At 39.5% G+C, this 12,301-nt stretch overlaps 2 protein-coding genes across 11 annotated transcripts in view; one reads left to right on the top strand and one right to left on the bottom strand.

Moving 5' to 3' along the window:
* RALGPS2 (Ral GEF with PH domain and SH3 binding motif 2) overlaps positions 1-12,301 on the bottom strand; it is a 338,606-nt gene that overhangs the window by 181,934 nt on the left and 144,371 nt on the right. Inside the window, exon 1 of one of the 4 annotated variants that reach the window (XM_073216812.1) lies at positions 11,370-11,537. The exons of 1 other annotated variant lie outside the window; for it this stretch is intronic. The gene's annotated coding sequence lies outside the window, so the exon portion shown is untranslated. Of the gene's footprint in view, positions 1-11,369; positions 11,538-12,301 lie in introns of those variants that run through there. 2 more of the 4 variants (XM_073216814.1, XM_073216815.1) reach the window with 2 other exon arrangements.
* Positions 11,699-12,301, top strand: part of LOC140844461 (uncharacterized) — a 59,486-nt gene continuing 58,883 nt past the window's right edge. For 3 of the 7 annotated variants that reach the window (XR_012122809.1, XM_073216819.1, XM_073216817.1), the window contains exon 1: positions 11,752-12,014. The gene's annotated coding sequence lies outside the window, so the exon portion shown is untranslated. Of the gene's footprint in view, positions 12,015-12,301 lie in introns of all 7 variants that reach the window. The other 4 variants (XR_012122811.1, XR_012122808.1, XR_012122810.1 and 1 more) reach the window with 3 other exon arrangements.

Below are 12,301 nucleotides of genomic sequence, written 5' to 3'. Positions count from 1 at the left end.
ATCATCTCACTTAATCTTCACATCAACCCTATGAGGAAAGGCATTGCTTATGGTACTCATTTTTGAGATAAAAAATGAGACAGAGAAGTTAAACAATCTGCCCAAGGTCACACAACTACACCGAGACAGAGCTAGAATTCTACCAAAAGTCTGACACCAAAGCCTAGTAAAAAATGGGGCATAGTCTCAAGAAGGGCAGGAGCCACAGAAGTATTACAATAATGAAAGGGGAGTATCTATCTACAGAGCTCTTCAATCTCATGCTCTGTGCCTGTCTCTCTCTCAGACTACATGGTTTCGCACTTAGAATTGTCTTGGCAGAGATGCCCTATTGTTTTCTAGATACCAACTAGTTTCCTCATTTCCTTTATTATTTCTGTAACTCATAGCTTCTGCTTATACTTACTTTGCAGTCTCTCAAAGTGAGTTTTACTGGACTCTGCACTAATGCATCCTTCTAGCCTCTGTTCCCATGGCTCAATGGCAAACTAACTCCCTATTTCCTGTAAATGCCTATAATTTTCTCCACCACACAATCCTAGGTTAATAGGCAGCTTACAGATTAGCAACCCTTAGGTCAGAGGCCCACTCCTGGACCAATGAGTTGCAATACCATCTATATGGTAAAAAAAACACACCTATTAAGGTCTGTTCCTTTGCAGTGTACTGTGGAAAAAGTACAATTCCTACAAAGGAACTGTGGGCAGACCAGAATTAAAAAATACATGCCTAGGACACTGAGTCAGCGAAGTCACCACTAATCCAGGGCTTAAAAGTCTTGTCAATATTTCTAATCTATTTAGTTACAGTAATTAAGCAGTTATAAATACAAACTGTGGTTGTTATTCAGAAGATCATATAATTTACAGTATCATGCAAGTAAGACACAGGTCCAGCTATTGTCAAATCAACTAACAACAGTATTATGACTGAGGAAGGAAAACTATTGTCATCTATCACTTTTAGTTTTGTTCAGATAGAGAAGTAGTGAACATCAATAACCCTATCTACTCTATAGCTTTATCTGTTGGGCCACACTGGGCTAAAGTAGATGAGGGGGCTAGATGTATTTACATTATTACTACAGCCAATTCACAGCTACCCACACTGTTTAGACAAACAAATGCAGCACAGAAGGCTTCAAGTAGTATTGCTAGTTCCCTTAAGTTCAAACCCCTGTAATGATATCTTTAAAACCGTTTTACAGATGAGTTCTGCCCTGTCTTTTGGCTTTCTTAATGTCAGAAGAAAGCTTTGAATTTAAAAGTTTCTGCAATATAATTAGCTAAGAACAAGTAATAGGGACAGAAGGGAAAAAGTAAAACTAAAACTTATTAATGCTACTTTCCTATCAATGTTGTTTTAACCTTTTCTACATATATAACTAGAAGACTTTTTTTTTTTTTAAGAAGACTGGTTCTAAATAGTTTGGATTTTTCCTCCAATCTTCATTTACAAACTTTCTATCTATAGTCCTAGGAAGAAAGGAAAGTGAGAGGCAAAGAGCTAATAACAGCATGTACTATCATTTTCATTCTAATCTGCTTTATTTCAAAGGACTGTCTGCTGCCACCACCTTATCAAATGAAATTGTATTTTTCACCCCATCCCAAATAAAAAACCCTTCAATCCAACACACGACAAACTAATTTGTGTTGCTTTATCTTGTTCCCAATAGTTATACAGTTGGCCCTTGAACAATGTGGGGATTGAGGTACTGACTCCCTGGCAGAGTCAAAAATCCATGCATAATTTTGACTCTCTAAAACTTAACTATTAATAGCTTACTGTTGAATGGAAGCCTTACTGATAATATAAACAGATTAACACATATTATGTATGTCATACATACTATATATATAGTCTTCCAATAAAAAGTCTTACAATAATGTAAAGCTAGAGAAAAAAATTTTTTTCTCAAATTGTCACAAATCTCCAAAAAAATTTCCAATATGTTTTACTGAAAAAAATCCACTTGGAAGTGGATCCATGCAGTTCAAACCCATGTTGTTCAAGGGTTAACTGTATGTTCTTTCAACTTCAATGAAACATATTCCTTAAGGACCACTTCTGCCCTGAGCTGTCCCTCTTGTAAACTGTTCTTTAATCTGACATGTAACTATACATGGTTTTATGTTATTTTCTGTGGTTTCCCATACAAGATTTCATCTCTCACCAAGATGTAAACATGTGCAAGGACTAAGACTTATACTTCCATGATAATATTCACAAGTACCATGCTCACAGAAAACATTAAAAAATACTGTTGACAATAAGAACAAAGTAAAAAGCAGTTTTCTATACGATATCCTCAAAACATTTCTCTTTGGTAGACTTAAGAGGTAGGATCTAAACCACACAAACCTACAAAATATACATCTGCTCAAAACTGTGAAAGAAAAGCAGAAGTTACCCTATCAAAAAGTTACAGAATAAAATCTGTCAATCAAACCTAAAATACTTTCTAATCCCCACCTATAAAACCCTAAAATCTATAAAGATCTGTAAAGATTTCAGCACATTCACAAAAAGGCAGCTTAAAAGCAGCAACAGAAAACACAGATTTGTCACATAATCTAATTCCAGAAGGCCAGAAAAGTTCCAGTCAAATCCTGGCAATGTAAATCACGATTGGAAGAGGTCTGACAAATGATTTTCTGACAAATGATTTACTATGGTAACCCCAGATACAAGGAAGCTTAGGCTGTGATTACAAGCTCCTGAAAGAGGAAATGTAAAGAATGAATTCAGCGTTCTTATTTAATACTTACAATGATCCTTTGAGAAGATACTCACAAACATTTTACAAATAGGCTGAATGTTAAGTAACTTGCCCAGATTCATACAAACTTTAAGAACAGGATTACAACCATCACCACGTTAATTTTAGAACATTTCCATCATCTGTAAAAGAAATTCCATACCCGTCAGCTATGCTACCACAACCACCCTAGCCCACAACAACGACTAACCTACACTATTTCTATATATTTCCATTCTGCACATTTCATCTGAATGAAATCATATAGTATGTGACCCTTTGCAACTGCTTCTCTCACCCAGCACGTTTCCAAGGTTCATTCATTTGCAGTATGTATCCACATTTTGTTTAATCCATTTGTTGGTTGATAGACATTTTGGTGGTTTCCACCTTTTAACTACAATGAATATAATGCTATTACAAACATTCGTGTACAGTTTCTTCAGAGCCATGTTTTCATTTCTCTTGGGTATGTACCTAGGAGAGGAACTGCTATGTCGTATGGTAACTCTATGTTTAATCATCTGAAGAACTGCCATACTGTCTGTCTTTCAAAGCAGATAAATCATTTTACATTCCTATCAGTATATGAAGGTTTGAAGTTCTCAACATCCTCACCTATACTTGTTGTAATCTAACTTTGTTTCTAGCGCATTCTAGTGGTATAAAGAGGTATCTAATTGTGGTTTGATTTCATTTCCCTGACAACTAATGTCAAGCATCTTTTTAGTACTTACAGTATCTTCTTTGAGAAATGCCTATTCAGATTTTCTACCCATTTTTAAATTGGATTATCTTATCATTATTGAGTTCTTTATATATTCTGAATGCTCAGATACATGATTGGCAAATATTTCCTTCCATTCTGTGAGTTGTCTTTTCCCTTTCTTGATGGTATCCTTTGAAGCACAAGTTTTATAAATTCATGAAATTGAATTTATCTCACTTTTGATTTGCTGGCTCCTGTTTCTGTGTCCTATCTAAGAATCCTTTGCTTATTCCAAGATGAAAATTTACCATGTTTTCTTCTTAACTCTATGTCTTGATGTGCATATATATTGGTATCTTTTGGGCCTAAAATGAGAAGCAAAACTGCTGGATCATAGGGTATAGACATGTAGAGCTTTAGCAGATGCTATTTTCAAATTTTCCAAAGTGGCTGTTGGCTTTTCAAACCCATTTGAAATGTCTGAGCATTCCAAATGCTCTGCACTGTTGTCAAAACTTGGTATTTTCAGACTTTTTTCATTAATACCCCTCTGGTGAGTATGCAGTGGCATCACATGATAGCTCTAATTTGCAGTTCTCTGAAAATTGTGTGAGTAGCTTTTCACCTTGGCCATCTGGCCAACTCATTCTGTAAATGTCTGTTCTGGTCTTTTGCCCATTTGCTTTAAAATTGCATTGCCTGTGCTTTATTTAAATTGACTTGTATATTTTTTTATATGCTCTGGATATGTCCTTTGTCAGATTTAAGTATTGCAAACACTTTTCCAGTGTGTCTCTTGCCTTTTCACTCTCTTAATAGTATCCTTTAATGAAAAGAAGTTCTTCTTAGTTAATAAAGAACAACTTAACCAATCTTTTCTGGTTAGTACTTTTTGTGTCCTGGTTTTTTAAAAAAAAGTCTCTGCCTACTACAGAGTCATGTGGATAGTTTTCCATGTTTTCTTCTAGATATCTTATTTTTCACCTTTCACATTATATCTCTAGTTCCTTCAAGGACCACATAATCCCAATGTTACAACACTATTTCACAGAATAGAAAAAAAGGGAAAGCTTCACATCTCATATTACGAAGCCAGCATAACTCTGAAGCCAAAATACACAAATACGTAAATCTCTGATAAATGCATCTGCTAATAAATGTAGATTTCAAAAACCTCTTAGACAATGGCAAATCAAGTTCAGCAGTGAACAGAGAGAAAAAATGCAACACGGCTAAGTAGGGTTGGCCCCAATAATGCAAACAGGAGATAATCTACTAATGTAATATGTCTGATAAGCGGATTAATGTAGAAAATACGTATGATCATCTCTATCAATACAGAACAAGTATTTCACAAAATTCAATATTTATTTATGATTTTAAAAGAAAAAACTCTTATAAAACTGACTGGAGGGTACTTCTTAATCTTTTTAGTCATTTATCAAAAATTCACACTAAGATAGGGCAAAGAGGAAGAGATTGGTAAAGGTACAAACTTTCAGTTGTAAGACAGGTAAGGTCTGATGATCTAATTACATATGGTAACTGTAGTTGATCACATTTAATTATGTAACCAAAATTTGCTAAGAAAGTAGAATTTAAATGTTCTTGCCAAAAAAGAAAAAATATATAAATATGTGAGGTGATGTACATGTTAATTAACTAGATGGGAGTAATCCACTGCTTTACACACTTAAAAAATCTCATGAATTTGTCAATTATACCTCAATAAAGCTGAAGATACATTTAATATATCTATTATGTTCTCTCTTTTCTGCACAATGTTCCTTTCTTGCTAATGCATATGTATGTGTATAACTTTGTTATATTACATATTAGTTAAAACACAAATGCATATAAAGGCAAAAATTTTTGTCTTTTTGTTTATTGCTATATCCCCAGCACCAAGACTATTCCTGGCACACAGAAAATGCTCCATGACTTTTTTTAATGAATGATTTTTCAAATCAAAATTTGCATTTGGGAAAAAAAATAGTACTTTCTTTTGGCATTTCTCTAAAATTAAATGGTTATATAGGCTAAGTTTGTATGTATAAAGATATATATATATACACATATGTTATATATTACTTATGTTTGAAAATATTTCTGATAAAATTAATAAAATGACCCTATCTGATTTTTAAAAAACCTACAGTCAGATATTATTACACTTAGTGGTGAGATTTTAGACTTACTCCTATTAAAGTCAGGAACATGAAATTCAGTATCATCTATTTCAAGTGAGCCCTTAATGCTGCCTGCCAATCACACCGTATCTCCCTGTTCTGTTCTATTTATTTTTCAATTCTTCGATAAACGATTATGTCATGACCTTTTCCCTCTTCTCAAACCTCCAATACACAATCTCCTTCTTTCTTACCCAGCTAATGACCTTGCTTCCCATACCAATGGAAAGGCCAGAGAACTGCCTCAGGCCGCCACTACCTTGTCTCTGTCCCCATATTCCGCTCCTCTCCTGTTTCTATAGATAAACTCCCTGCTCCTAACAGGCTAATCCTTCCACCTGTGCATAGATTAGGGCAAACAAACCACAGCGCATGCTCTTTAGATGCCTTCACTCTACAAAAGCAAAGTTGAGCAGTAACAGAGACTGTATTGCCCACAAAGCCTGAACTTACTCTAGTCTGGCCCTTCAAAGAAAAAAGTTTGCTAAACCCTCCATGAAATCATCTCTCCTCTCATCTAATAGGGACACTGCTACTTGGCAGGTCCTACTAAATTCCATGCACAAGAAATGCAGTAAGAACCACACGAGACACATACAACTTCAGTGGCGTGCCAGATATGCTGATGACAAAGACAAGATCTTAACGGGAACAGGCCACGTACAAAGGATGAAGAGTAAATGGCATCATGTTTTTTAACAACCACTTGAAGCTGGACAATTACAGTATAGTGCCTTAAATTCTGAGGGAAAATTATTTCACCTTGGAAATCTATACCCAGACCAGCCAAGTTATTAACCAGGTTATCAGGGTAGAAAAGATATTTTCAGCAATTCCAACATCTCAAAAATTTCACCTTTCTTGAAAGTTACGTGAGAGATGCCCTTCACCAAAACAATGATGTCAGGCAAGCAAGAAGGCGTGGATGCAGGTGCGTAGGGAAAGGCGGAGACCACTCTCAAATCATGGAGGAGGGAAGTCAGAAGCTAAAGCTGTGCAGCAGAAGCAGAGGGCCACAGTACAAAGGTGAGCAAAAGGATAGAAAGCCCTAGAATTTTTCCAATTTTTAAAAATACCAAACCTGATGTGTTTGAACATATTGAGACAGTTGCTAGGAAAAAAATGAGAGGCAAATAGGAAGCTAAGCAAAAAACAAAAGATTTTAACTCCAAGAAATACAATCATAGTACACTACAAGGTTCAGTGATGAATATACTCAAAGGCATAACAATGTAAACAATGAGCACTGATTTAACCAAAAGCATGATATAACTATAGTGGGAGAGGAATTTCAACATGGCATAAGAATCCTAAAGCATAGACTCATTTACCACAGTAGAAAGCCAATGAATAATATCTAAGATTAAAAAACAAGAAATACTTTAAAATATGGAAGTACACATCAGAAGAGACAGCTAAAAGTATTAAAAATGGTTACTCTGATGACAGGATCTGGGAGGGAAAGTTATACTAACATGAGGCAAGGGATTGGTGTTTTCATTATAAGTCCTGTAATACTATTTTCTTTTTAACTGCACAGTTGTATTATTTAAAGTAAAAAAAAGTTTTTTTTAAACAAGCAAAAGTGGTTTTCATTTCATTTAATACCAAATAATTCACTCACCCCACATATATTACCTGGCATTGACTATGTGCCAAGTTCTTTCCTAGGTGCTTGGAATACAACAATGTTCAAAGAAAACTAAGACCCTGCCCTCAGCAAGCTTATATGGAAAGCAGATAATAAACAAAATAAAATATGCTATAATGTCATCTAAATTAATATTGTGAAGAAAGGTAAGGGTAGAATGTGATGGGGATGCTACTTAGGGAGTGTTTTCAGAGAGCGCTTTCTAAGAATAAGCAAAAAGGAAATGAACATAAAAAGGAAATTTATTTTGAGAAAAGGTCATGTAAGCAAAATAACAGAAGGGTATCAATTAAGTTCAAGGCAAGATCTTCATTTTAAGCCTCTCCCACTGCAAAGCAATGTATCATTCCAGAGCCAGTATTGTCTCGTTAGTGCCAGGTACCCTCAACCTAAGTCATATGAACACTGCTATTTATACTCTTCCTATATACCTAACTAGCCATTACTTATTAAAGGAACTGGTTAAATTTATACCAAACTTTTTTTCTTCCCATAGAATAGGTAGGTGTCACACATTTCAAATTCCAGTGTTTTATTCCTACTATATAGCTTAAACTTTTCCTAAATCAGAAGCTCAAGACATTAGTCAATGAAGACTCCAGATTAATTCCAGGTTACCAAAATTTATCACATCCAATCTTCATTCCCAAACTAAAGAGGAATTCTAAATCAAGGGGAGTTAAGACACATTTAAAGAAACAACTTACAAAGGTAATAGAATACATTCATTTTCCTCTCCAAGGAACCTCACTCAGGCTGAGGTAAAGTTTCAGCTATTTGAGTTATCTTTTTATTGAAAACTAAGTAACTAAAAAAATGTAGTACTCAGATTGAAGGGACAATTTTATTCCAAGTACAGCTGTTACACAATAAAACCTCATATTCAAAACATAAAATTGATTTTGATATATCTTATTCTCAAAACACATCACTAAAAATAAATCCAAACTGTCCAATACTCTTAAGATTTTAATTAGATTTTAGAGTTTAACTTGCAGAAAGAAAACATTCAATTAATTTTCAATTGACAGTTGGGTTTAAAACTTAAACGCTATTTAGATATTTCTGGAAAAGTAGACCAGTAGCTATACTGTATGCTGAACTGTACATGTTAATGCTCTCCCCACCAAGCTCTACACCTTGTTGAGTGGTTGGGTGTGCTTAAGATCTCCATTTCCTCATCTAAAATGGAGATAATATAGCTTAGATAGGTTTAATGTGAATTATTAGCAGTCCTGTCAATGAGAAGTACCAAAATATTTATGTATCAATAATATATATATATATTTTTAAAGCTCTGTAATCTTCAAAGAACTACAGTAATCAATATTTGTTATACTTTATTCAAAAACAAAAACAAAAAAACAAAACCTCACTTTTCAGTCAAACTTTTCTGGTGTTAGCAACAATGGTTATCAGATTCTATGGAAGTACAGTGTGGACACAGCCAGAAGATAACTTTTTTTTAAACTTAGATTTTTAAAAAATAGGCTCCCTTATAAAGAAGTGCCAAAATAAAGTATTTTTAGCAAGCATTTCTTCATTTTAACTCTATAAACCAAAAGAACAAAGCTGTTTAACCACATGTAAGCTATGCATCATATGACTCAGGTAGAATGTTTATTTCTGGTACACTTAGGAACCAGATACCCAATGTATATAAACAACATATTTTAAAAATAACTGTCTTAGAGCTTTTGTTCACTCAATAATAACTGCCATTATTCTTAGCAGAAAAAATACAATATCCTTCACCAAAAAACTCATGAGAGGCGTTTTTACTTATTCTACTTGTAAACTAACATTAAACAATGTTATCTGACAATTAAGTGGGAGGCTATTTGCCCACTTATCCTTTATCACTTTACCTCAGGGCTTTTTCTGTGTAACCCCAACATCTAGTCAACTTGCACTAAGTAGGTACCCAATAAATATGTCCAGAATGAATGAATGAAGTGGACCTCTGGACAAAAGCTGAAGTGTTTTAAATTGCAACAGTAGAATTTCACCTATATATCCCTCAGTCACTACAAACTACTACTGTCTCAACTGTTAATGACATGATAAACTGAGAAAGACATGAACAAAGTACTTAAACACACACGCAAATACATTTCTCACATGTGTAACAGACGTACAAAGTAAAAGATTCACAAAGCCAGTTTTTTAGTTACATTCTCTCTCAGGAAATAGTGGTGTGTTCTTTCTGTTATTAAAAATATATATCAGAAAAGCATGCTGCAGTCTTGATAATGCAAGCACTATCTTTAAAGTTCTATTGCAAGCGGGAATAATTTAGCAAAGTGAACAGTATCTCCAGAGACTCACCCAGAGTATTTTGAAAAGTCAAGTTCCTTAATTCAATGAAAGGTGGAATACAATGGAAAAAAGGTAGATCTTGCCATTTCAAAATTATTATACTGAATTAAAAAATAAACTGTTTAAAATAAGTTACCTTGAAATTATTTATTCAAAAAGGCATCTTAATGTACTTACATTTGCTCTTTAAGCTAGTAAGACATTTTCCAAATCTTTGAATCTAGATGGTAAAAGTAATGCCTACAAAGCTTGAGTCAGGAATTATTTTTATTAAAGTAATGCTGTTTGGATAAGTTCCTTCACAATTCTAAAGTCTATAGTAAGATATTCAGCAGTAACAGTAATTACCTTTATTTATGATTCTACAGCACTTGTATAAGCGTAATTATTTGGGTGGGACAGGCTTTATGACAGGCAAGCTATAATTTGTGACTGCAATATACTGAGTGCATGGATAGAAAATTTTCCTAAAATTCTAATGGTCATCTTCAAAGAGACTTTACAAGAGTCGATTTGATGAATACAGAACACCAAAATCAACTCAACACTCACGAAAACAAGGCTCTCTATAGTAACCATAGCGTTGAAATAAAGGAATACAGGGCACATAAAAGATAAAGCCCAATTAATTATTGCCTGTATTTCCTACTTTGCGGTCTCAAGCACTAGACATTTGATTATTCTTTTTAGCGCTTTCTTAAAATATAAATTTAGTGTTTCAACTGCCCTTCCTCCACAGCTAACATCAGCGCCCTTTCTTCCTCCGCCCTCACCCCTCCCGTTCAAACAAATTAACATTTGTGCTAAGGTACCTCCTATCAGCTCGCAGCTTCTTCCCAAACACGCCCACGTACACTGAAACTGGCCTGCGTCTACACAACACACAGCTACAGGAAAAGAGCTTCGAGGGGGGCAGGTGGGGGATAATTCAGCTCGCACTGGTTTTACGTCTATTTTCGAGATACTAGCTCTGCTCTCGCGGCTCGGGTTTCTCCCAGATCACCTCCAAAGCATGGCGTTTATGAGCCTACCTAATCCGATACTGCAATGGCATTCCCGGTATTTGGGGACAGATATCCCGGCTTTGCAAGTGTTTGATGAGATCCGTCCGGAATCTCTCCCTTTCTCAATACGCCGGCTACCGGCGGTACAGCACCCCAACCCCGGGAGGCGCCCGGGCCCCGCGCTCCGCCGCGCGCCCGGCCCGAGGCCAGCGAGGGACCGGCACCTTCGAGTGCGGGGCTGGCGGGCGACTGGGCTGCGGGCCGCTCCGCAACAGGTCACCGGCCGCGAGTGCGCGGGCCCGCAGGCGCCCAGGCTCCAGGGGCGCAGCCGCCAGGCCAGAGAGGGGGTGTGGCCGGCTCGGCGGGCCCGGCTCCCGCTCACCTGCGGAGGCTGAGGCGCTGCCGCGGTCGGGGCAGTGCGGGCGGCGGCCGGGGATTCCCGCCACCCGGGGGCAGAGCCAGGCGGGCTGGGGGGTCGCCGCGCCCAGGCCTGGGGACAGGGGCCCGGAGCAGGGGCCCCAAGGCCGCCTCCGACTCCGCGAGCTAGCCGCCAAGGCGCCCTCCGCCCGAGCCCCGCAGTAGCCTCCCCGCGCCGAGGGCGAGCGGCCCAGGGACCGCAGCGCCGGAGCCGCCGCCATTCCCCGCGCCGCCGCCGCCCGGGGGGCGCCGCACACCCACCTCCCCTCCCCCGCACCGCCCACCAGGCTCCGCGCCCGGCCGCGGCAAGAGCACCGACCTGTGCCGCCGCGGCTGGTGCCCGGGAGGATGAAACGACCACGCCGGCCTCACGCTCCGCCGCCGCCGCCGCCCGGGCTCAGCTCGGCTGCCGGAGCAGTCGGCGCCTCTCATTCAGCGGCCGCCGCCGTCGCCGCCGCCGGAGGGAGGGAAGGGAGCCGGTTCCACCCCGTGCGCGCCGGGGGTGGGGAGGACAGCGGGCCTGGCCCGGGCGCGCGCCGAGCGGGCGGGGCGGAGCCGCGCGCGCGCGCACCACCGAGCGCGCTCCCGCGGGCCCCAGCGCAGCGGCCGGCGGGGTCTTCCCCGCGCGCGCCCCCGCCCGCCGCTGCTCCGCCCCGCTAAGCCCAACCGCCGTCCGGGGCCGCTGCCCGAGCCTCGCGCCGCCAGCCGCCGCTCCCCGGTCTTGCGCCTGCTAGCGGGAGGGCCCGCTACCGGCTGGGCGAGGGGCGGAGAAAGGTGGAGGGTAGACAGGTGGGCACCCGCCCCGCCCTTCGCCTCCTCCCCGCACCCGGCCCCGCGCACGGTGTCTCGCCTTCAACTCCTGCCCCTCGCTGTTACGGCCGGAGAGTTAAGTCTGGAAACACTTGGCCCCCAGATCAAACATCCTGTCCGAGCTAGCGGGCTTTTTAGAAGTCGCTGCAGACAGGTGAGGGGGTTCCAAATGCGAAGACCCACACCCCACTGCCATAGAATCGTAAATTATGGTGATCAATAAGCTAATACATTGACACTCGGGAAATGTTAGAAGCAGGCCTTTGTAAGTATTAGGCAGGGTGCTTAACAAGCACATGACAGAAATTTGGCATCCCCTGGGTCTCAGAATGATGACTTCCAGGTGAACAGCATTTTCTCGTCAATGCACGAACAAGATTCAGAAATACTAAATCTTTCCTGTGAATGACAAAGGAATGGATTTAGTATAAATGATGGAAG

This window comes from Manis javanica, chromosome 11, assembly GCF_040802235.1.
Source record: "Manis javanica isolate MJ-LG chromosome 11, MJ_LKY, whole genome shotgun sequence".
NCBI lineage: Eukaryota > Metazoa > Chordata > Mammalia > Pholidota > Manidae > Manis > Manis javanica.
Note: the sequence above shows the minus strand (reverse complement) of the source record. Positions and strands in the feature narration are given on the sequence as shown.